General features: G+C 34.7%; 1 pseudogene across 4 annotated transcripts; it reads right to left on the bottom strand.

Moving 5' to 3' along the window:
- Positions 1 to 206: 206 nt before the first annotated feature.
- On the bottom strand, positions 207 to 26,964 carry LOC149537159 (geranylgeranyl pyrophosphate synthase, chloroplastic pseudogene; annotated as a pseudogene). 4 transcript variants are annotated; one of them, XR_016358025.1, is made up of 3 exons: positions 26,812 to 26,964; positions 25,492 to 26,664; positions 207 to 1,024 (listed from the first exon to the last, which is right to left on the bottom strand). The product of XR_016358025.1 is annotated as a geranylgeranyl pyrophosphate synthase, chloroplastic pseudogene, transcript variant X2 (transcript). The 4 variants fall into 4 exon arrangements; XR_016358026.1 differs by lacking the exon at positions 207 to 1,024 and adding an exon at positions 24,260 to 24,437; XR_016358027.1 differs by lacking the exon at positions 207 to 1,024 and adding an exon at positions 24,260 to 24,427.

Here is a 26,964-nt window from a genome sequence, read left to right as displayed (position 1 = left end):
GGATGCAAACTAAAGATTCAACATCAATTGAAGTTAAGTGCATTCAACCATCGGATTACCACACAAGGCACCCTTACCATCAGCAAGAGGCGAGTGGCCTGGATTTGTTCCAATCAAGCAACTAAACATTCACAACTTCCATTCAACTAAACTAATTCAATATAAAAATAAATCTACTCCAAGTGAAAGATTGAAGAACCATGCAATAATCCAAAGTAATAACAAGTAATTCACCATAAAGAACCAACAATGAAATATCCATTACTTCGAAAGCATCATGGCAACAATTTGCTCAAGTCTCTCCCTTAGCTAGCCTACTCTAACCTCCTAGCTCTCTACTACCTTCAATCTCTAAGCTAATCTAATCTCCTAAGCTCATTCCATCCATTACAAATGAGAAGGCCTTGGCCTTTTATAGTAGTTCCATTACAACGAAGGGCCAAGATCGATTGAAGATCAAGGGCTGAGATTTCTTCCCACAAACCCTAATTAGAGTTGTCAAATTTACAACCAATTACATGAGGCCAATAAGAAAATTACAATGATTTCGATAGCTAATGAGAAAATAGGACACTTGGCATTTCGTGATTGATTGTGCTTGAAACTGAAATTTTCTAATTAGACAAGGCAAACAATTGCCAACTCATCATCCTTTGGAATTTCCTTATGGAATTAACTTGAATCACCTACATCTTTGTGAACCCGTAAACTTGAACTTCTTGATTCTCCTTGAACATGTCTTCGTGTAGTTGGATCTTATTTGCTTTCCTGAATTTCCTCTTGATTTCATTCTGAATTTGCATGTTGATAGCTTGAACATGAATCTTTCCTTCTCACTTGAGTCCGCGAGCTTGAGCTATCTTCTTGTAGTATCCACTTGAAGTTTTGAGGCCTTGATCATCACCCTAACCTCTAGCACCAATTTCTATTGACATGACAATGGAGGGTATTGCACCAACAATGCTCTAATTTTCCAAGGTTTTCCAAGAATGAATTTCAATTCAGCCCTTCTCCTTGAATTCACCTTGCAAAACAAAGGAGAAGAGCATTAATCTTGTGGGAAGAAAAATCTGAAAATAAAATGACATCGATAATAAACAAAATTCATCACAAGATAAAACCAATCATTTTGCAAAGTCGAGGTAAATTTTAATCTCAACTCACAATCCAAAACCATTTTTTATTATTATTTTTATTTTTATTTTATAATTTTCATCACTCTCTCTCCTCAATTTTTTTTGAAGAGAGGTAGGTTGGTGAGGAATCACCAAGGAGTTTTGAACTGCATTCAACCAGCGGCTTACCACACAAGGAACTCCTACTTGCTAAAGCAAAAAGAGAAGGTCCCCATTTATAATGGGGCTGCTAAAGCAAAACCTCACAAGTCCTATATATTTGTGGTGGAAAATTAAGAGTATTAGTCCTATACATTTGGGGTGGAAAATATGGAGTATGGGTCCTATAGATTTGGGTTGGAAAATTATTCATTCTCTTCATAAGATTGTTTTGCATTATTGTGATATTTGTAGAGGTGTGGATCATAGAGATGTTTGCACATCTTAATTTTCCTCTTCAAGGGGTGATCCAATGTAGATTGGTCATAGTAATCATAATAGAGGTAAACATTGGCTCCCCCTCCTCATAGAGCCTTATTAATCAACACTAATGGCTCAACTCGAGGGAATCCTAGGTATGATGGCATTGGTGGGGTTGGCTAGGATAGTTTTGGTGTCGTTCAGTTTATAAAGGTTTTCATATGAATAATTAAATGGAGACTTTTGCCATTTTGCATGTTGTTAAGCGTTTCTATGCTCTTTTCCTCAAGTGGTAATAGAGGTGTGGATCATAGAGGTGTGGATCATAGAGATGTGTGGATCATTATTGTGATATTTGTAGAGGTGTGGATCATAGAGATGTTTGCACATCTTAATTTTCCTCTTCAAGGGGTGATCCAATGTAGATTGGTCATAGTAATCATAATAGAGGTAAACATTGGCTCCCCCTCCTCATAGAGCCTTATTAATCAACACTAATGGCTCAACTCGAGGGAATCCTAGGTATGATGGCATTGGTGGGGTTGGCTAGGATAGTTTTGGTGTCGTTCAGTTTATAAAGGTTTTCATATGAATAATTAAATGGAGACTTTTGCCATTTTGCATGTTGTTAAGCGTTTCTATGCTCTTTTCCTCAAGTGGTAATGACTTTGTTAACTAGACAAGAGCTTGGAGATGTTAAATAGATTATTCAGTTGTGCAGCTCCTTGGACTCTATTACTTTTAGATAAATCCCTCAATAGTTGAATGGTGTTGCAAATTGTTTGGCCAAATGGGGCTTTAGATCAAATGTAGGACTAGACTATAGTGGACGGATAAGGGGCAACAACCTCCTAATATGTCTCATATGCTAGATTAGTTAGTGGATAGGGAAACTATCTCCTAATATATCTCATATGTTAGATTAGTTAGTGGATAGGATAAGGACCTATAGTGTTGTCTTTGTTGGGCACTCTTGTTGTTTTGAATCTCTTTTGTGATTGAATAAACTTTTACCCCTCTTTTAGTATACTTGCATTTATTCATTATGCATTTATTTCTAATTTAATATTGTGTAATTTCTTATAATAGAAAAATAAGATTGCAAGAATGGCCACTAGTGCAAGTTTAGTGGGTGTGGATGCAAACAAAAAATTTAATGTTGATAAAGGATCTCCTTTATGGAGACATACTACAATGCTTAGACAACTTCCAAGAGACAGGGAATATCTTTGGAATTGTAATGATTGTAAAGTCAATTTTAAGAGCTTGTATTATCGAGTGAAACTTCACTTTTTTGGCCCTCGTGGGAATGGGATTAGAATGTGAAAAGGACCAAATACGAAGGGATTGTCTACTGAACGATATCAAGATACCTGAGAAAGCAAGATTAAGAGCTCATCCTTTATGCAAAGAAAAAAGGAATGAATTTGCCTACAGATTCAATAATGGCCTCCCAACATCCTTTCTTATGGAAACCCTCGATGCAAGATGAAGAAAAAAATCACATTCTTTCTTGCAAAAGAGGTCCATTGGACATGGCATTCAAAATGGAAGCAAGAGGTATTGCAAAGAAAAGAATTGCACTTTGCACCTGCCAATGGTCATGCTTTCCACTCGTTGAGATCCCATATTGGCAAGAAATAGTATCAACAATCAATAGTGCACCTCCAGGTTTCACAAGTGTTGGGTATGAAAAGAGAGCACCACCTTATTGGGAAGAGAGACAAATTTTGTAGAGACATCACTGAAAAAAATCAGAGATTCTTAGGTTGAATCGAGAATTTCTATTGTTTTTTATGGATGGAAAGACTACAAAAATCGTCCATTCATAAATGATATTGCAATGTCCACCAAAAGGGCAATGTCTTTTATGGAAGTTGATTGTAAAGGGCAAATCAAAGATGTGGATTTAATTTCCAAAATCCTTTTTAAGTCCATAGAGATGGCGGGTCATGAAAATGTGGCCGAAGTCATTATGGACAAAGCAAAAAAATGTAGAACTGTGGGTGCTTTGGTTGAGGAAAGATATGAGCCCACTTTTTGGACACCATGCACCTTACACTCGCTTCACTTGGTGATGCAAGTAATTGGCACTCAAATAAAGTGGGTGAAGAGATCCAAATGCTTGCAACAAACCACCATACATCACAAGGCACTTTTAGGTCTTTCTCAAGATCAGAATAGTTGAAGGTAAATTTGATTTATTTTTTAACTCCATCTACATCATGTTCAATACGTATATAATATTTTTTAACATGCTATTTACATGTTTTTATGTGTTATTAACATTATCTTAAGTTGTTGAGACCTGATTTGTATCACATACAATTTTATGAGATGATTTTTGTAAGTGTGAGAGACATTCGGCGTAAGGGTATTTGGAAGCAGTCAAGTTCATAGAGAATCCAAAAGTTTAGGTCATTAATCCTAGATGAGAACTTGTGGGCTTGCGTGAAATGTCTTGAATTTCAACAAGACTATTGTGGGTATGCTCAAGTTTGTTGGTACAGGTGTACCATGTTTGGGGGAAGTCTATGATGGCATGCAAACAATGATATTTTATGTCTCGAATTTCAACGAGTCTAGCATGAGTATGCTCAAGTTTATTGCTACAAATACACCATGTTTGGGGGGAGTCAATGATGGCATGGACACAATGATAGAGAAATAAATGTCATAATAGCAAAAAAGAGAATGACTGAATAAACATTTTTCAAAAGGGTGAAATCAATTATTATTCATTATTGGAAGAATATGTCACGCCATTACAACTCCTTGCATATGCACTATTTCCCATGTACTACAGCTCTATGGTACTTTCTATGCCAAGGAGAACTTTGTTCAATTTGAACCAAAAATGAAGTAAATAGAAATTAATACAAATTAGATGCAAAGCAATTTCACAACAGAAAGCAATTATCCTCGGAAAAACCCTCCTCAACAAGGGAAACAACCCAACCCACCAAAAAAAGTTCCTTTATTGAGATCTTCAAATCTTGATACAAAACTCTGATCTCTTGTAATTTCTTTTGTGATCAAAGATCACACAACAAAAAGATTACTTCTCAAAATCTCAATGTAATCTCTAATTCACAATCAAATTGACACTGCAATAAATATATACAGAGATACTCGTATAACAAAACAAATGAGCTCTTCGATAAATACTCCAAGACATCACTGCTCTCTAAAATAGATACTCGAATACACACTGCTAATAAAATAGAGAAAAGGATATAGACTTGCAATGACTTCTTTTATCTACAGAACACATACAAGAAACCATGGCATCATTTGTGTTATTGTCGCATAACAAAATTAACTAATGGCATATAAATATTCATGATGATAAAATGCAGATCCCGATCACACAGACTGTCAAAGTGCAAAAGAATATGAAATGCGTCAAATAGAAGTTACAAACTAGAAACACCAATCATAATTGATATGGCCCGATAGCAATGAATGTCAACAATGATAGAATAGAAATAGACGAACCATGAGTATTGACGACAATAGTATAGAAAGTGACGAACCTTGAATACAATATAGATATAATTCAGTGACTCAAAATATTTTGCCAATAGAATAATGTAACTACGTGTAATAATGATGTCCACTCACCAGAAGATGAAGATAAGGGAAGCAAAACGCTTGATGGGCGGGAAGTCTAGACATTGTCCCAGCCTAAGGTTAGCAACATATACTTAAGCTTCCAATGCCTATAATAGATAGACAAAAGTTAGGGCCTGAAGAAGGATAGAAATCAAGCAACCAGTACGAACACACACAAGAGAAACTCTGAGAAGTATTGATTGCAAACAAACACTACGGGTATAAAGTCTCTATCGCAGCTACCTCGGACTTCAACACTCCCTCTTAGTAAGAGAGAGATCTTCGTAGTGTCATTTGTCAAAAAATTATCTCATCACAAGTCCTCTTAGTAAAACATTATCTCAGCATAACAATATTCACCATAGTTACTCCAAGAGGGTGAATCAAAACCAACAATTTGAGTCATGGAGTCACACGACTTCCACCAAGACTACTCCTAGAGAGTGGATGACCATAGCTACTCCCAAATGGAGGGATTTCACCTCAAATGTCTCTCACAAAGAACTCATTAACAAGGGATGTTGCTCGAACTTCTCGAGTAGAGAAGAACCCGTTCACGAAGGATTGCACCTTGAACTTCTCTCACAAAGAAGAACTCGTTATCAAGGGATTGTACCTCGAACTTCTCTTGCAAAGAAGAACTCATTAACAAGGCATTGCACCTTGAACTTCTCTCACGGAGAACTCATTAATATATGAAAAGAATCACTAAAGTTGAGATTCTCTCTCAGCAAAAGCATCATTCTCCACTATACCAAAGTTATCTTGAAAGTAATAAAATTTTACTCTCAGAAGTGGCTTGGTGAGAATGTCTGCAATTTGCTCCTCTATAGAAATTTACTTGAGCTCAACTACTTTCCTTTGAGCTATGTCCCTCAAATAATGGTATTTAATTTCCATATGTTTGGTCATGTGCTAAAAAAATGGATTAATAGAAAGCTTTACACAACTTTGGTTATTACACATAATCGCTATAAGTAACAAAAGTTGTCTGAATAAATCTGCAAGCAATTTACGAAGCCACATTGTTTCTCTTGTAGTCACACATGCTGCAACATACTCTGCATCAATTGCACTTTGGGCTACAAAAGATCACTTCCTGCTGCACCAAGAAATCATGTTGAACCTAGGCTGAAACAACATCTTGATGTACTCTTCCTATCAGGCACACACCCTACCCAACCTAAAACAGAGAACCCATGCAAGTTCATATCTACACAACAAGAATATTTCAAGCCATATCCCATTGTAACACATACATATCTCAGGGTGTGTTTGGCTGCCACAAGGTGAATTTACCTTGGTTCGCACATAAACTGACTTAAAGTATTAATTGCATAACATATGTCAAACCTTGTGTTTATCAAATACATCAAGGAACCAATCAAGTGTTTTTACATGTAGGATCAACCAAATCTGAAGTGGATCCATCATTATGTAGTCTTTTCAGATCTACTTCCATAGGAGTCACCGTAGATTTAACATGCGAAATCTTTTTAAAATATAAATTGCATATTCTACCTTGACTTGATATTATTTCATCTTGTCTTTATCATACCTCAAGCCCAAGGAAATAGTGTTACATCCCAAATTTTGTCCTAATTTTAAATTTATTCATGGCCATTAGATTGAACGGATTTTTCTTTCATAATCATGTGAAGTATGTAGTTATTTATATCCGTTGTATTCATTATAATGACTGTTTAATGAAGATGGTCGTTATCCATTATTTGTCATGTGATGTTTAGCAGATACTTGATTTTGGAATTATGGTTAATAATTAAATTCTTTATCTATATTAAATGTTATTATGAAAATTATTATAAAACATCTTATTATCGTGGAAATCTTGCACGGGTGATTGCAGGAGAAGATTAAGGGGGGAAGCATTGCTAAACAAGATCAACGGAATGGAATACTAGCTTAGTCCAATCATCATGTTGACAGGTATGACCTTAAATTGCCTTGGCAAGGACCTAGCAACTTGAACTTCAGGATACAATGGAAGGACCCACATGAGTTATTAATTAAACAATTTAAAACATAAATTAATTTAATTAAAAATAATACGTACCTCAAAAGCTTTTGATTGATCTTTTCTCCACATCATTATAATATATACCTATGTACGTACACAAATATAAGAACAAAGTGGCACCATAATATTATTTTCTTTATAATAAAATGATGCCACCTCATAAGTATATTTACGTGCATATAGATAGATATAAACCATAATTATTTTCGATTCATAACCTTCAAATCTTTTTCCATCTTTTTATTCATTTCTTTTCTTGCTAGAAACTAAATGAACACTTGGCATATTTATTTGGCATCCAAGAGCCAAGACATTTCTTTTTATGTTACGGCTTCTTGGAAGCCAAAGAGACATATAATCTCTTTATATTATGAAGTTGAAAGAGGCGGAATACATTCATTTTTCTAGCACCCAACTTCCTTGTTTATCACCAAACTTCTTCATATTACCTGACCACGTTTATCATAGCACTCGATATCCCTGCAGATTATCTTTTAATAACCATTGCATTGTTTCCTTTCTACGATTCCTAGTATACTGATGCCTTGCTGAAATCGTGAGCTAAATTCATTCTAGATTTTAGCGTTCAAGATCTTTTCTGAGGTGGGTTGTTGAGCATCCAGCAAGACTCCATTCATTCTTTTAGATAATACTAGGTTATGCAGTTAACCAAAAATCTAAAACATTGCAATATGATTTCTTTATCAGTTGTTACAGCATTCCAATTTATACAACAGTAAGCTACAGTTTATATCATGATGCAAAATAACTTGCTTAATATCATAGGTTAGACCTTCTCTATAGTGTTTATTGCAAATAAAAGCCAAGTAACCATGTTATGAAATCATGATTTGTTTATGCAATGATATTTTTTTCTGCAGGTCTTAAAGAACAAATTCTTCAAATCACAATTTGTGATAAGCTGGAAACATATAGTATCCATAAATCAGTTGAAAATCAACAGACAAAGCCGATTGCTCTAAGATCCAAGCACCTAGGACTCCCCGACTGTATAGCCATAGAAAAGGTGAAGAGGTGAGAAGGAACCTGTAATGACAGAGAAATAAAAGTCAAATATGATACAATAAATCTTAATTAATTTCATTTAATAGCTCATGCTTGTCCATATTATTGTTCCCCTATTGTCAAGTCAAGCGGTGATGATCGAGTCATTGAACCAATCAAAAAACCTTGGCCAAGGTCGTTTAAAGGCATTTTTGCCATCTATGATCACTTGATGTCAATGGAGCCAGTTATTCAGACATGTCCATCCATAACTGTGCGGACATTCTAAACACCAGAATACTCAGGTGGCTGGACTAAAAGTATCCCAAGCCTGATCTCGGGGTAGGGAGGATCTTTCAATTCAATAGATTGTGTGGGGATAAATATGGTCCGAGGTTGGGAGGTTAAGCCTAAGTCAATGCTTCTCCTCCTACTAAAAGTCGAAGCTTGCATAACCAACTAAAGACTCACCGAATATTTCTTGTATGTTCTTCTTTTTCATGTTAAGCATTTACTTTACTTATGGAAAAATAGTAAATTGTTATTTCAGTTATTACATTTGATCATTGTTACAGTTATTTCAGTTAATCGTTATTATAGTTATTATAGTTGATCGTTGTTATAGTTATTTCAGTTAATCGTTATTATAGTTATTACAATAGATCATTGTTTCAGTTGATAATTGATATAGTTATTTCAGTTGAGCTTGTTATTTCAGTTAATCGTTGGTAGTTAAAAGCAGTTAATGTCCCATGAAAAGGAATTGAATGTATTTGTTCAATAATCTGTTGAGGAAAACTCTTTCTAGAACACCTTTATTTTGTTATGAAAATCCGTTTGTTACAAAAAGTGAAGCAAACCAAGATCTTTCATGTCAAATTATGAAGTTAACTCCTTCATTTGACAATGAGATCATCATTACCAATAAGAAACAAGTCATCAACATAAAGCACAAGAATCAACACTTTCTCATCATTTACCTTCAAGTATAAATTTGGATTTGCATCATTCTAATAAAAACCCAAACTTGGAAGATAGTGATCAATTCTATTATACCAAGCATGAGGAGCTTGCTATAGACCATACAATGCCTTTTTCAACTTGCAAACATGAGACTCCCTATTGTGAAGAACAAATCCCTCTAGCTTGTCAATGTATACTTCCTCTTCAATTACCTCATTTAAGAAGGTTGTTTACACATCCATTTGATGAAGTTTCCAGCCCTTCATTGCAACAATAGCTGCAATGGTTCTAATGAAAGTGCAATGAGCTACTAGAGCAAAGGTTTTCTTTAGTCTATGCCTTCCTTTTGTAAAAAACCTCTAGCTACAAAGCTAACTTTATGTTTTTCTATACTTTCATCAGATGCATGTTTCATTTTAAATAACCATTTTCTAGAAACAACTAATTCAGCTCTAGGTCAATTTCTCATACATCATTTTTAATGAGTGACTAATACTCCTCTATCATTGCATCTTTACATACTTGCAGATTTGAGGCTTCTTCAACACAGTAAAGTTCAGATGCCATAATATGACTCATCAAAGCTACATAACCAACATACTTATGAAGCCTTTTACTCTCTCTGAGAGTGCCACGAGAGGCTACATATTGTTCAACTTCTTTCGTAATGTTTATTGCCCACAAAGGCCTTTTCTTGCTAGCTGAAGTATTACTGGGACCTATTGAAGCATCAATAGGATCTATTGGATCAACTGAATCCCCCGATTGTGAACTCTCCCTTTGAATCTCTAAAGATGGATCTGGATCAATCATATCTAAATCCTAAGGATGCTCAAATTTTTCTCCATCAAGCTCCATGTTAGATTCTTTTAACTTCTTACAAGCTACATTTTCATCAAAAGAAACATCACTACTAATTTCGATTTGCTTTTGACCTAGAATGTAGGTTTTGTATGATTTTGAAGAATCACCATAGCCAACAAAGATTCCTTTCCTTCCTGAAGGTTCAAGCTTTGATCTTTTCTCTTTAGCAACACGAATATAGACACAGCAACCAAAAATTTTGAAGTAAATAATATATGGTTTATTACTAGTAAAAGATTTTGTGGAGTCATGTTGTTTAGAATCTGATGAGGACTTTGATTCTAAATATGAATTGTTGTCCTACAATCTTCAGCCCATAAGTAAGTTTGAAGGCTTTAATCATGAATCATGGCCTTTGTTGCCACTACAATTGTTATGTTCTTTCTTTCAGCTACACCATTTTGTTGAGGATTACAAAGGACACAAAACTCCCTCTTAATCCCAGCTTCAACAAAAAAGTTGTGAAATACACCAGACACATACTCTCCCCATTATCTGATCTCAAAATTTTAATTTTCTTATTAGATAATTTTTTCAACAAGTGCTTTGAACTCTTTAAAGTAACACAACACTTCATCCGATTCTTCAAACCTAAGAAAGTGAATCAAACATTTATGAGAAAATTCATTTATGAAAGTGACATAATACCAAAAACCACTAAGAGAAACTACTGAAATAGGACCACATAAAACAACATGAATCAACTCTAGGATATCTTTAGCTCTACATTCACTACTATGAAAAGAACTTTTAATGTTCTTGCCTAGAGCGCATCCCTTGCAAACTCCTTCATGATTCTGGTTCAGCTTTGGAAGACCAACCACAATCATTTCCATAGAGGATAAAGTTCTAAAATTAAGATGGCCAAACTTGGCACTTGAATTTAAGTATCATGAGCTAAAGCTTAATGGGACAGGTTGAAAGCTTGTGGAGGTTGTCGTGACGAGCTCCAATCTCATGAGCTGATTGAATGTTGGAGTTCTTCTTCCATGTAAGCACCTTTCCATCAGCAAAGGCAACATGATAACCTTAGTCTTCTAATGCAGATATAGAAATCAGATTTTGCTTAGTACAAAGACAAAATCCAATGAAAAAGATGTGGAACCAACCCCCTTAATTGAGTAACTTGCTCATCACCAATAATAACTTGAAGATGAGAATCCTTTTAAACAAGTTGAAAAGTGTTCTCAATAAGCAGTAATATGGCGAGATGCTCCACTATCAGTCAGCCATATATCACTATTAGTAGGAATATTCCTAGAAAGTGCAGAGATAAATAAGAATCCCTCAGAATTTTCACTCGACTCCTTTTGAGGAGAATAATTTTCTACATTTGCAGCAGCAGCTTGAGGCTTTGATCTAGAATTACAATCTTTAACAAAGTACCCATACTTGTCACATCTAAAACACAAGATTCTAGAAAGATCCCATTTTCCTTTCTTGGAATCAAGGGCTCACTCAAAGTTTTTATCTCTAAATATTCTGAAGTTTCCTTTCATCCCTCTTCCTTTAGAAGTGTGGGATGCAAGTACATGATCATCTTCATGCTATTTTCGCATCAATTTCCTTGTGTTTCTAATCTGCATTCTTCTTGAATGCAATCAGCTCTTAGTCTATCAAATTTTGGAATCTCGTTCACTGCCACCTTGAAAGAAAGAGTCCCAAGAGTGGGGAAGTTCATTCATAGAATGCAAAAATAAATCTTTATCTGCAACAGATTCTCCATTTGCACTGAGTTGGTCCTTTAACTCAGTAATCTTCATAAAATATGAAACTATTGTTTCACCTCTTTCCATTTTTAAATGCAGTAGTTGACATCTCAGTGCAAGAGCTCTATTGGCATTATTGAACACCTATAGATCATTAAGAGTCTAAACAACTACTTGGCTAAATCCAGTTTTGAAATAATGGGAATCAAATCATTCTTAACTGAATCAATCATAATCTTCTTAGCCATTATCTTATTCTTTTTCCATTGAGTTCTTTCAGCTTCTTCAAATGGCTCTGCAACATTGTAATTGACATAATGCAGAAGATCATTCTCTTCGAGAGCAATAAGAACCCTAGGCTTCCATCAAGAAAAATTATTAGAACCATTCTATCAGTCTTCCACTTTCATACCATTCACCATTGTTACTAGCTGAAAACAAATAACTCAAAGAAGAACGAAGAGATAGATGATAAAAATTAATATGGTTCTGGATTGAATTCTCAGACCCGCTCTAGTAACATGTTAATTTTGAACAAGAAATAAAGTACACAAAAATTAATACAAATTAGATGCAAAGAAATCAGACAACACAAAGCAATTATCCTCGGAAAACCCCTCCTCAACGAAGGAAACAACCCATCCCACCAAAAATAGTTCACTTATTGAGAACTTTAATAGAGTTTGTAGCTGTGATAGAGATCTTTAACTCTAGAAATATGAACGTTATTATCATTATGATCACCTTCAACTGAAATTTTTATATTAAATATGAAGTTATGTGTCTTTCAACATGCATTAAGGCATGAAAATACAAAGAGTTGTATTTGAAAATAAAGAATTAAGTTTTGGGAAATCAAAGAGAGCTTCGTTGTAATGTGAAGAGTCTCTCTTCTTGTTATACATATCGCATCAAGCAAAGGACATTGTACACTTGAATTTCATTACCAATAAAATGATCTTTTGTTGTGTATGGTTGGGTTATTCCCTTAATTCTTGAAGGGTTTTCCTAAGATATTTCTGGTGTTTATTGTTTAAGTTTTTGCTCTTTCTTATTGTTGTTTATCATCTTATTTTTTGGGCTCAAAATCCAACATGGTATCAGAGTCGGGCTATGATAACAGCTGTTAAGGAGAATGTATAAGGTTATCTATGTGAGATTATTTTGAATCCATATTTCTAGCATAAAGGAAATTGATTTCTCTTGTTAATGCATATTGAGCATTTTGACGTCATTTATGGAGCCTGTCTAATTCACCTTGTGGAAGTGTCATTCATATTATTGGAAGACCTCTCATTATGGCCTAAAAATGTTTCCTATGCTTGTGCAGACTCCGATGCACGTCTCCATAAAATGACTTGGCTTGATTTCACCTAGAATGAAAGGAACAATCAGATTCAAGTCCTGCCTTACAGGTGATAAATCTATTGGAAAGATAAGTTTTATGTAATTTTATTTTTATCACTAAATTGTGGTGTATTCAAGATTGAAGGGTTCGCATTTTTTATATAGAAAAGGAAAAATTTCTTTAAATATATATTGTTCATTTGGTGACATCTCTATTCCATGCGTGCGTGGTCACAATTTCTGTATTGTCTGGTTTTTTTTTAATTTTCCAAATGCCAATGATTATTGTATTAAATAATTAATCCTTTTCTTCAAGGTTGTCATTTTTTCTTCTTCTTTATTCAATCATCACTTGAGAAAGAGTGTAAATCAACATTATGTATAGTTGTTCATCTCTTTTATAAATGTGATTATTCTTATTGTATGGTGTAGTTCAGGGATTGCAAATTTTTTATATGTTGGGTGAGCAGAGTAATTGTGTGCATGCTTTTCAAGAGTTGTTTGATTGCCAAGTTGGAGATTATCGTCTTGAGTAGGAAAAAAACATTTTTGTCAATTGATGCAAGAGCATCCTGGGGGTAGTCAGCAATCCTGTATGCAGAGGCATTAGGCTTGGATTTGTGGAGTTATGCTTTGCGCAGTTGGGGATGTGTTTGAGGCATATTGGGGTACCTTGTCCTAAGTGCGCATAAATTTTGGAGTAATCGTCTTGGAGTTACAGTTATTTTGGTGACTACTAGTCGTGTGTTCCTATTTCCTAGATAGACCTTGGAGATTGTTTCTGGGAGCTTTGATCCGAGGGAGTTGGCATTTGCACTCTTGGATTTGGATCATTGGATGGCACGTGGACCTATGTCGAAGTGCATATACTCTTATGTGATCCTTTTAGTTAGTTACGCACTGTAAACTTGGGGCTTGTCCTAAGTATTTAGTTATTTCATATATTTAATGTCAGTTGCCAAGCCGACTTGTGGCTTGATGGTGTATTTAACATGGGTGCATTTAACTAATGTAACTTGCTAAGCCAACTTGTGGCTTGGTTTAGTATAAGTAGAGGGTCTTCAGAAGTCTAGATCATTATTCATTCAACATGGAGTGGCTGAGAGGAGTTTAGTTTAGCAAAGCTAGTAGCTAAAAGTGGTCTTGGGAAACAATAAGGTTGTTTGGTGGCTTGCAAGCACAAGTTTAGATTCTTCTTGGAGTTTTCTACCAAATTGTGGACTTGGGCTAGCTAGTGGTTGGATATTGGCAGGTCTTGCAGAACTGTTATTGTAATTGCTTTGTATTTGGCCATAACTCGGAAGGCTTTACAGTCGGGCATGTTGGATGTAATCTAATTATTCTACCATGAGAATTGGTGTTGTTTTGGATCTAAATCTCTGTGTTGTTGTTTATATTCAGCTATATGGTTATTTGTTGGGGGTTAGGACATCTCCTTTCAAGACTCTCCTGCCTTGTACTGCGTCATGTGGTATCAAACCAAAGGTTTTATCTGGTTAGAGATTGTCAGAGTTGGTTGATCATGTGGAGCTGGTTGATCTTGCGGAGCTGGTTGATCTTGTAGAGCTAGAAGTTGATCTTGTGGTGCTGGTTGATCTTATGGATTTGTTGCTTTGGGTTTGTGAAGATCTTGTATGATGCCTCTGAGAAGATTGGACCTAGGGCAATTGCAGATCTCTATGATGTTGTGAAGACTAAAATCTCAAAGAAGGTTAAAGTAGATTTTAGATCTAAGATGGAATTGATGAAGAATGATATAGGTACTGAAGATGGTTATGAAGAAGCTATTGAAGACTTTGAAGTTTTTAAATCTGATGGAGAAGACAAAACTGATCGAATGGAGGGATCTGTGGAAGACAGAACTAGCCAATTGAATAGATTTTGAGCTCACTTGAAGTTGAAGCATAAGATGGATATTTCTAATTTCTCAGGTAAATTGAATCCTGAAGACCTCATAGATTGGATTGGTAAGTTGGAAGAATACTTTGAGTTATGGGATATTGGAGATCCGCTCCAATTGAGGTTGGCACAAACTAAGTTGAAAAGAGATGTTGCATTATGGTGGAAAGAATTGCAAAGAGATAGAGAAGAAGAAGGTGAAATGAAGATCACTAGATGGAGATTGATGGTGACAAAATTAAAGGCTAAGTTCATTCCTGTTGATTATGAACTTGAATTGTTTAAGAGATTGCAGAATCTAAAACAAAAGGATGTGACTGTGAAGGATTATACTGAGGAGTTTTACAAGTTGACTATTCGGTCTAGACATAGAAAACTTTCTATAGAAAAGGTGGCTAAATATATTAATGGTCTGAGATTCAATATCCAAGATGAGATTGGTATGTTGAATATTGCTTCGATTGAGGATGCTTATCAATATGCTCCAACGGTAGAACAGAAGTTGAAGAGAAGACATCAAGGTAATTCCAGGGGTAAGGAAAAGAAAGAACATTCTTAGAACGATAAACAGATTGTTGAAGATGAACCAAAACCTGTTGAGCAAAAGAAGAGAGAACAGACAGAGGTGCATTTAAGGGTACTTGCTACAAATGTGGTGAAGGACATAGATCTTTTGAATGTCCCAATAAGAAGATCAGTGATAGAAGAGTTGTTGTAAATGGGAATGTGGATTTAGTAAATTGAGTCTAAAGGGGATAATTTGCTAATTTGAAGAGCATTTTTTGGTAAGAAGACAAGAACCTTGTTGTAATGTCCCCACTATTAGGGTTAGTTTGAGACAAGTAATTTCTGCAAAATAATGGTTAGAATCACAACAATAACAAAACTAATTATATTATTCTACCCTCTAAGTTAACCCCAATCTTAAGGATGTCTCCAAGTCGGGCTTACTAGCGCATAGCTACCTCGTCGTCTTCCTGGGAGCACACCCTTTAAGATTCTTCTTGGACGGGCATCCTCTATCCGATGTTACTCACATACGCATATGTTGACAATATCAGAATATTTTGGCACATCGATTATCGGCCATGGTGGACAATGGACATCTTAATATCTCCATGCTCCATGCTTTGATATTGATTCCCGGCCATGGTGGACAATGGAGATCTTAATGTCTCACATGCTCCATGCTTTGAGTTCACATTGATTCTCGGCCATGGCAAACAATGGAGATCTTAATATCTCACATGCTCCATGCTTCGAATCTCATTAATATCCATGGTGCTAACCCCATTGGTTAACACAATATTATCCACAAGTATGATTCATTAATATAAATAAAGTCATAAACATTATTAAATAAATATAATCCATAAACATACCTTTATTATCTTCTTCTTTTCTTGGTCCATGTGGCTCTATCCTTAGTCAACCCTTCAATGAATTATTCCTTCTAGATTATCTCAACTCTATATTTACTTTCCAAAATTCTTCGTTTTCTAATTATATGTAAAGGAAGAAATATACTTTTTCATTACTTCGTTTCCAAGAGTCACAACCTTTCATAATACAAATCCTTTGAAAAGTCACAACACTTCATTGTTATAATCTTTTCAAAAAGTCACAACACTCATAACTAAAATCCTTTGGAAAAGTCTCAATACTTTATAATTGAAATATTTTTGAAGAGTCACAACTGTTCATAATTATGACCCTTTCAAAGTTTCGCATCCTTTCAATATCATTGATACCTTTTCAGAAAGTCACTTCCTTATTTTTTTCATATTACTTTCCTCTTCCATTTCTCCCTTTGAACTCCTCCCCTCTTCTCTTCCTTTTTTACACTCTCTAAAATAAACTCTCCTCCCTTTTATATCTTAATTTTAAGGAGTCATGTCTAATTGTTAAACGTCTCTTGAATTTTCATTAAATTTAGTTAAATTATATTATTCTATGTTAGATTATATATTTACTTACTTATTTGTGTTTATTTATTTATTATTAAATTCTATTTAGAAAGTTAACATACTTTCTACAATATTGTCTCTTGTATTTAATTTTATTTCTTTCTTTACTCATTGAAATTTTATTATTTTTTAATTATTTAAAAATATCATACTAAATATTATTTTATTAATAATATAAATTAAATAATTATTATTTCCTTGTTTACTATTTTAGTATTAGTTTTAATATAACTTTATTATTTATTTAATAACATTGTATTCTCTAATTATTATTAAAATTCTATCTTAAAATGGGGATATGACAATTCGTCCTTCCTCAAATTGCTTGTCCTCAAGCAATTACATTATTTCTTTTGTTGAATTGAAATATGTATTCCTTTTAGTCCAAATTATTAGGTTGTTATCATGTATTTGTTTGAATCCTTTCTAATAGTCATCAACTTTCTACATTAGTCTTTCATATAAATTATTTTTCTAAATCCTCTTTAACCCTACAGGATGGTAAGATCGTGCTCTGATACCACTGTAATGTCCCCACTATTAGGGTTAGTTTGGGACAAGTAACTTCTGCAAAATAATGGTTAGAACCACAACAATAACAAAACTAACTATATAATTCTTCCCTCTAAGTTAACCCCAATCTTAAGGACATCTCCAAGTCGGAATTCTTAACTCATAGCTACCTCACTGTCTTCCTGGGAGCACACCCCTTAAGATTATTCTTGCACAGGCATCCTCTATCTAAGGCTACTCACATATGCATATGTTGACAACATTAGAATATTCTAGCACATCAATTATCGGCCATGGTGGACAATGGAGATCTTAATATCTCCATGCTCCATGTTTCGATATTGATTCTTGACCATGGCAAACAATGGAGATCTTAATATCACACATGCTCCATGCTTCGAGTTCACATTGCTTCTCGGCCATGGTGGACGATGAAGATCTTAATATCTCACATGTTTTATTCTCCAAATCTCATTAATATCCATGGTGCTAACCCCATTGGTTAACACAATATTATTCACAAGTATGATTCATTAATATAAATAAAGTCATAAACTAATTAAATAAATATAATCCATAAACATACCTTTCTTACCTTGTTCTTTTCTTGGTCCATGTGGCTCTATCCTTAGTCAGCCTTTCAGTGAATTATTCCTTCTAAATTATCTCCACTCTATATTTACTTTCCAAAAAATTTCGTTTTCTAATTATAAGGAAAGAAAAAAAATATACCTTTTGTTTCTTCTTTTCCAAGAGTCACAACCTTTCATAATACAAATCCTTTGAAAAGTCACAACACTTCATAGCTATAATCTTTTCAAAAAGTCATAACACTTCATAACTAAAATCTTTCGGAAAAGTCTCAATACGTTATAATTAAAATATTTTTGAAGAGTCACAACTGTTCATAATTATGACCCTTTCAAAGGTTCGCATCCTTTCAATATCATTGATACCTTTTGAAAAAGTCACTTCCTCATTTTTTTCTTATTACTTTCCTCTTCCATTGCTCCTTTTGAACTCCTCTCCTCTTCTCTTCCTTTTTCCTACCCTCTAAAATAAACTCTCCTCCCTTCTATATCTTAATTTTAAGGAATACTGTCTATTTGTTAAACATTCTTAAATTTTCATTAGATTTAATTAATTTATGTTATTCTATGTTATATTATTTATTTACTTACTTATTTGTGTTTATTTTATTTATTATTAAATTCTATTTAGAAAGTTAACATACTTTCTACAATATTGTCTCTTGTATTTAATTCTATTTCTTTCTTTACTCATTGAAATTTTATTATTTTTTAATTATTTAAAATATCATACTAAATACTATTTTATTCATAATATAGATTAAATTATTATTATTTATGTAACAAACAGCTTTTCATATCTAAAACAAAGACAGATTAAACTGAAAACACCCATCATTCATAAATAGATAATTGAATCCTGATCATATGACATTAACTGCTTTTAACAATTAACAGAAAATAACTATATTCATGATCTACTAAAATAACCAAATCAACGATTAACTTTTCACAACTGTATTCATGATCAGTTGAAATAACTAGATTAACAACTAACTAGCATAATTGTATTCATGATCGACTGTAATAACTAGATTAATGATTAACTATTCACAATTGTATTCATGATTAACTAAAATAACAACCATCTAGCATATCTAAATTCATGATCAACTAATAACGAATCTTACAAGTAAAGTAAATGCTTGTCAAGAAAAGAAGGAATGGAATATACAAATATCATTGGAGGATCTTTCGCTAGTTGTGCAAACCTCGGCTTTGGTGAGAGGAGAAGCATTGACATACGCTTAACCTCCCAACCTCAAACCATACTTATCCCCACACATTCTATTAAATTAGAATGGCCCTCCCTACTTCAAGATCGGGCTTGGGATGTTCTTCAGGATGCTCAAGTGTTTGGAATGTCCGCTCAATTATGAAACGGTCATGCTTACATAACTGGCGCTACTAACATCAAGTGATCATTAGATGGCAAACATGTCTATAAACTACCTTGGCCAAAGATTTCTGATGGGCTCAATGACTCGATCACCACCGCTTGACTTGACAACAGGTTTCATTATAGAACTGGGCATGAGCTATTAAGTATATTTCTTCTAAGTGATTCATGTCTAATTTCTCTTATGTTTTCTTGCAGATTCATTCCACCTCTTCACCACACATGGCTACATAGTCGGTGATTCCCAGGTGCTTGAAAGATTATGAGTACTCTGCCCTTTTTACACCTCTTCACCATTTCATGGCTACATTGCCAGTGAATCCCAAGTGTTTTGGAAAAGTGATGAGCATTATGTTGTTAATATCTTTTATCATAATTTATGACAACATAAAACTTGTTCTAGAGATCAACATTATTCATTGGATAGTATTTCATTTCAGATTTGATTGTACTTAAAAACGCTTACATAAGGGTTGTATCTAAATTACTATGAAAGTTTAAGGAAAAGGATTGATAACAAAGGACCTTGAGTATGTAGCAAAACTCATAATTGTATCTTGAAAAATAAATCTAGAAAAGAGAAATCTTAGAGGCCTAACTGGCTATTTTGGAAAGCAATAAAATAATACTGAAATGTCATAACATGACCTGGTGTATCTACTGGATATGTTTGAATCCCTACAACCGAATTGGAAATCTAGTCTCCTTTTGACGTTACAAACGTATCAATGCAGAATAATTCAAAGGCTGAGTTCATACAGCAAAGTTACTATTTGAAATAGACGCTTAGACTGGAAGAAGAAATGGAACTTCGGCTCACGGCATTGTATGAAATCGGGTGCTAGAGATGACAAAATGAAAAAGGAACACAGTAAAAAATGAAAGGTTGACGATATGCGGAATGCTATTATTGAATGTGTCTCCACATCAAGGCAGACAAGCATTATATAAAAGGTCCCAGACTTCATACACGGCTTCAATTAAAAGGAGAGTCGTGCCTTCTTGGCTTCCGTTGGTTCAAAGATTATATGAAAATTTATATTGCAAGTGTTTTAATTCGATTTAAACAAAGAAGATTAAACGTTGGGAGATAAAGTTGGAAAGATTATAATTTCACTATTATTATAATATTTACTTACATACGTTCATTTAAGTATATCAATGGGGTGACATCATTAAATTAAGTTATTATAATTTAATAGTACCATTCCATTTTTATATTTATATATACATATATAAATATCTATTATAATAACATCATGAATGATCAATTAAAATCTCTTGAGGTATGTTCTATATTTTAATTAGATTAATTTAAGTTTTCCTAGATTATTTTCTTAATAGCTCATGTGGTCCCATAAATGTATCCTGTGATCAAGTCCTCGCGTCCTTTCCAAAGGAGTTTAAGGTCATGCTTGCCAATCCTGATGACTAAACTAAGCGAACATCCCATTTCGAAGATCTTATTTAGCAATGCTCCCCCCTCTTTATCTTCTCCTGCAATCACCCATGAAAACACTTTCGCCATAATAACAATTATATAATAATTTCATATAAACATATTAAGCATTATTTAAATCAAGCAACTTTTAATCATCTAATAATAGTGAATGGTTAACGACCATCTTCATTAATTAATACAATGTATATACATAACTAACTATTTCACATGATCATGAAAGAATAATCCATTAAATCCAACGGTTATGAGCAAGTTTAAAATTAGGTCAAAATTTTGGGATGTAACATACCCTCCCCCTTAAATTTTTCATCGTCCCCAATGAATACCACAACAAAACTTTAAACAATACTTAATCAATTTCATTAAAGAAAAGAAAGAAATGTTCTGTTTCCAATCATAGAGAAAAGATGACGGTATTTTTGGAGAATTTCATGATAATCCTCTCAAGTGGCATTATCCTCGACATACTGATCCCACTAGACCTTGCATTGTGTCACCTCTCGATTTCGTAAGTGTAGCTTATGCACCTCGAGTATTCTGAGTGGTTCTATTTCTACCACACATGGTTCTCACACCTGTAATAGTTTCCAATCAATTATAAGATCATGCTGGATAATGTATTTCTTATGGTATGACACATGGAAGAAGTCATGCATCCTGGCAAGGGCTGGTGGTAAAGCAATACTGTAAGCTACTGGGTTCACAACTTCCAATATTTCAAAGGGTCTCACATACCTTGGGGCTACCTTGGCATTCTTACCAAACTTGATGGTACTCTTCTGAAGTTTTACCCTTAATAGTACTTTTTCTCCCACTGAGAATTCTCTAGGTGTTCTTTTTGCATCTGCATAGCTTTTCTATCTATCATTAGCTTCCTTCAATCTTTGACAAATCTAGAGTATCTGTTCTTCCATTTCCTTAAGCATTTCGGGTCTAACAATGATTCTGTCTTCCAAGTGATTCCAACTCATAGGAGTTCTACATTTACGGCCATATAGAGCCTCAAAGGGAGCCATTTTAATGGTGGACTAACAGGAATTGTTATACGCAAATTTCACCAAGGGTAAATATGTTTCTCACTGGTATTGTCAATTCATACAATATACTCTCAGAAGATCTTCTAATACCTAATTTACTCTTTCTGTTTGACCATCTGTCTCAGGATGATAAGTTGAACTGATGTTTAGTTTAGTACCCAAAGTTGAAAATTATATTTGCCAAAATCTAGAAGTTATCCTAGCATCCTTCTTTGAAATAATTTTCTCTAGAATTCCATGCAATCTGAAAATTTCTTTTATGAATTTATGAGCAATTTTTGGTGCTCCATCAGTTAGATTCCCCGGTATAAAATTAGCAACTTTTGTCAATCTATCAACTACTACCAAAATTGTATTGTGTCGATTTCGTGTCATAGGTAATCCTTGTACAATGTTCATGGAAATTATCTGTCATTTCCATTCTGGTACTTTATTAGGGTGCAAAAGGCCTGCTGAGTATCAATGTTCTAAGCCTTCACTCTCTGGCATTCAAAACAACCTATGACAAATTTTGTTATCTCCCTTTTCATTCCTTTCCAAAAATATAGAGGTTTTATATCAGACAACATTTTAGTTACCCCAAGGTATCCTAAATATGGTGCTGAATGAGATTCTTCCAGAATCATTCTTCAGAGTTCAGAGTTGTTGGGTAGATAAATCTTGTTATGATATCTTAACAATCCATCCTCTGCTAAACTAAATTTTGAATACTTAGAGCCATGTGGGTCCCTGATAAGAGCTAGGAAGATTTCTGCATAAAATTCATCATGTTCTAGATATTGTAAAATCTGATCCTTTAATCTGAAGTTTATGGTAGCCATTGCAGAAATGTGTCTTCTCCTACTTAGGGCATCTGCAACTTTATTCTCTTTGTATTTAATATAACTCATGTCAAATTCATAATCTGCTAAAAATTCCAGCCATCTTCTTTGTCTAGCATTTAGATTTGGTTGAGTGAAGATATTTTAGACCATGATGATTGGATCAAAGTTAAAAAGGTTTTCCAATCAAATAATGTCTCCACATCTGAAGAGCATGTATAATAGCTATTAATTCCAGATCATGAGGTGTGTAATTCTGCTCATAATTCTTCAATTTCCTAGATTCATATAGTGTGTGAGAGAGAGAGAGAGACCCAAACCTAGTACCCAAGGGCAAAATGGTTTTGCCCACAACCACATACCGGGTTCTCATACCCATACTCATGCCCAATGCCCATACTAGCAACTTAGCAAGAAACCAAAGCTCAATGATTAAACCTAAGTCTTTACAAAAACATGTAACTCTTTCTAAAACCAGATCCTTTCCTTGTTTGGAGGGCTTAATGACCATGAATTATACCCTTGACATCTTGAAGATTCCTGGTCTTCTAATAGCCAAATTTTCAGGGTTTTAAGATAACAGTCATTTTCCTTTTTGGTTGAGATATAAGGCCTCAAATCCTCCTATGGGCATGCTGCTGAACAAAATGTAGAATATCTTCCATATTGATCTGATTTGTGTCATGGATAACAGAAAATCTAGAAAACTCAAAAAAAGACTGGATTCAACAGGGTTGGGGAAGGGGGGAGTGCTGTAGGAAGAGGCCATGGTCCCGAAAGGAACAGAGCCTTGCTCCAAACAGCCTGTAGGGGTTGGATGATGGTAATGTCAATGGTGACATCAGAGCTTGGTTCTTGGTTGGAAAATGATAATAGTCCTCAATTGCCACAGAAAATCATGGTCACTATTACAATAAAGGAAAAAAATCACTCTGCCTTGAACATCATCTCCTAGAAAGACAAGTACATACAAAGTCAAACTAAAGAAACTTATCACAATTTTCTTTAACTTGTTAGTTTTTAAATTTCAATGGTTCTACTTCTAACTTCTAATACTTAGTTTCTGCTATTTCTAAAGAGCAAAATACAAGCAAACTCAAGAAGCTAATCCCCATTTTTCTTGCATTTTACAATTCTAAACAGTTTTTATTAGCGTGATACTTTGTTTCTACAGCAAGTAGGCTTATATGGCTGATATAAATGACACTACCACAATTGAATAACTAGCAAACCCATAAAAGGGGATAAGGACCTACAGTGGATTTTCCATTTTCGGTTCTCAATTCAAATCATATAAAGAAAATCTTACCATGCCTTATGTTATAAAAGCATATTAAGTAAAACTTTTTGTGAAATCAATACATCTAGAAAACAATAGTAAATTGACAGACACATCAATGCTAGTAGTAAGTAATTGTTTACTATGAACAATATGAGAAAAGCTAATGCATTATCTACATGCAACAAAGAACTGCTATCATGAGGATAAACAACATTTCTTTTACCTAAATGTCACAAATAAACAATTTAGATCCTAAGCAATTGAATAAATCTTGTTTAGGATCTACATACATCAAACATCTGGTAGAAGATTTACAATAGGACCAAGTGATAATGGTTCCTCCTCTTCTCCCAGCTGTTATTCCTGTAATTTTTTCTTTCTCTGCAAAGAGCTATCATTGGCATTCATATTAACAAATCTCTAATGAAAAGTACCAATATAGAAAACCAAGAGTCTAAATAAAGCATCACTGTCCAAATTATTATTTTCATTTTAAAGACCAGTGTGGAAGAGAATAGGCACCTAAGAAAGATATAACTCAAGCTTAGCTATGTAGCAGAATGAATTTGTGTGGCAGGTTTTGAGCATTGATAATAGAAGTTTACTGTTGCTGCAGTTATGCCTTGAACTATACATTGGGTGAAGCAGGAGGGATTCGACGACATTGATATGTTTTTTTGCACTCATTTAATGTCTCATTTCACTAGTCACGGGCCACCCACTTATATTCATTGACTTCAGCACAATGGCTTAACAATCTGAATATGCTTCTTGGCAAGTGGATCAAACAAGAAAAGCTAATTATAAGGACATGACTCAATGGGATGTATCTTTTAACATTTCCTGGAGACTTAACATTTGCAGCATAAAACCAGAGAGAATTTTAGTTGCCTGCTTCCGTATGTTCTCCAAAGTATTCTTTTAGTAGGTTGGTCTTATTTTTGGCTGGTTTACATATGTTCCTTATGAGATAATCTACTGGATGTGCTAGTTCTTGGTCTCTATGTGACAGTATTAATAAGGTATATTAGTCGACTGCCAACACTACCCACAGACAGGGCTTAAGCTCCTGTCGTTGTCAACATCCAGATTAATTTGATTTGCAGAAGAGTGTGTGTTTAAAGTTTAAACGTCCATGGGTTATAAGTGTCTACTCTGCAGCGATTCAATATAATGAAAACAATGAGTAGAGAGGTTTGCCGTTTCATATACATCAATTACAAGGTGTATCTTTTACCTTGTTCAATGACATTACAAAATTGTAAACAACACTAACAAAATTATATTCTTAGAACCAAAAAATGCAGGTTGACAGCCAACAGGAAGGCCGGAAGTTAAGAAAATTGGGTCAATGGTCAACTTGAAGGATAGGTATTTTATACATCTAAAATTCGTTTTTCAAAGAATTAACTAAAAACTTCAAGACTGAGAGATTCATATAATACCTAATTTTGCCTGTGGGCAATGTAATCAGCTAAACAAATCAAAGGTGCTGCTTTGTTCGCATCAAAGACAGAAAGCTGATCCTTGGCTTGTCTGTTCAGTTCTTCAGCGAACTCTCTTGACTTTTCAAGACCTAATAATTTAGGATATGTAACTTTATCAGCCACAAGGTCCTTACCAGCAGTCTTCCCAAGCTCTTGAGATGACTTGGTAACATCGAGAATGTCATCAACAACCTGGAAAAGCAGACCTATACACCTCGCAAACGTCCTCAGTCTCTCAATCTGTTCTTCGGATCCATCCCCAAGAATTGCACCAATCACTACAGACACCTCCAATAAAGCAGCTGTTTTATGTAAATGAATGAACTCGAGCAGGTCCAGACCCGCATCAGAAACACCCCCATTGCTAATATCCAAAACCTGCCCTGCAACTAGCCCTTCTGAACCAATTGCCTTACCTAACTCAGAGATAACCCTCAACACCTTTCCTGCCTCCACCCCTTTCGTGCTAGAGGCAATATACTCAAATGCAAATGCCAATAGTGCATCCCCTGCCAACACAGCAACATCCTCACCAAAAACCTTATGATTTGTGGGTTTTCCTCTTCTCAAATCATCATTGTCCATGCAGGGTAAATCATCATGAATGAGTGACATGGTATGAATGATCTCTACTGCACATGCAGCTGGCATAGCTGCGTCACCAAATCCACCAACGAGCTCAAAAGCAGCAAGGCACAAAATGGGCCTAACGCGTTTTCCCCCAGCTAGCAGAGAGTACCTCATTGCTTCGTGTAATTTTTCAGGGTACCTAAGGGTTACACACTTGTCTAGGGCCTCATTGATGACACCGGCCTTGGTGACCATGTAATGTTTTAAGTCAAATGCAACTACCTTATCTTCAATCTTTTCCTCGATTTCATTCACAAGTTGCGATTTTGCTATTACCTTGCAATTGGCTTTCCTGTTAAGTAACCAAGATGCAGTTAAAGATGGTGAACTACAAATAAAACCTGTGTTTTCCTTGTCTGGATTGCTGGCATGTGGTATGGAGCTTCTGCAACTACTGCTGGTAGACATTGTAATGACGTTCTTGGAAGGAAAAACGATCATCTCATGCATACCAACCTTCGGCAGTACAGGCCTCATCCTCATCTCTCCAAATCAATTTCTCTGCACAAAAATAACATTCCATTTTGTTCAACAAAATTGATACAAAAGCTTCAACAAGAAATGCTCTTTCAGAATAACACAAATAAGCTTTGAATCTGTATATGTCCAGGCAGACCAAGATTAATGCATATTCAATTCAAGAAATACCTTGTATTACTTGCTATGGAAGAAACTCCAATCCGGCTTCTTTCAACGCATGTGGTTTTAATAGAATAAGCCTCCCGTCATCTGCTGTCTCCAATAACAGCATGCCAAGTCTATGTTGTCTCCCTTATCGCGTGTCGTGGGGCCATATTAACC

This window comes from Cupressus sempervirens, chromosome 10 (assembly GCF_028749045.1).
Source record: "Cupressus sempervirens isolate cs-2001-9-10 chromosome 10, ASM2874904v1, whole genome shotgun sequence".
Lineage (NCBI taxonomy): Eukaryota > Viridiplantae > Streptophyta > Pinopsida > Cupressales > Cupressaceae > Cupressus > Cupressus sempervirens.
This window is presented reverse-complemented; position numbering and strand designations above follow the sequence as displayed.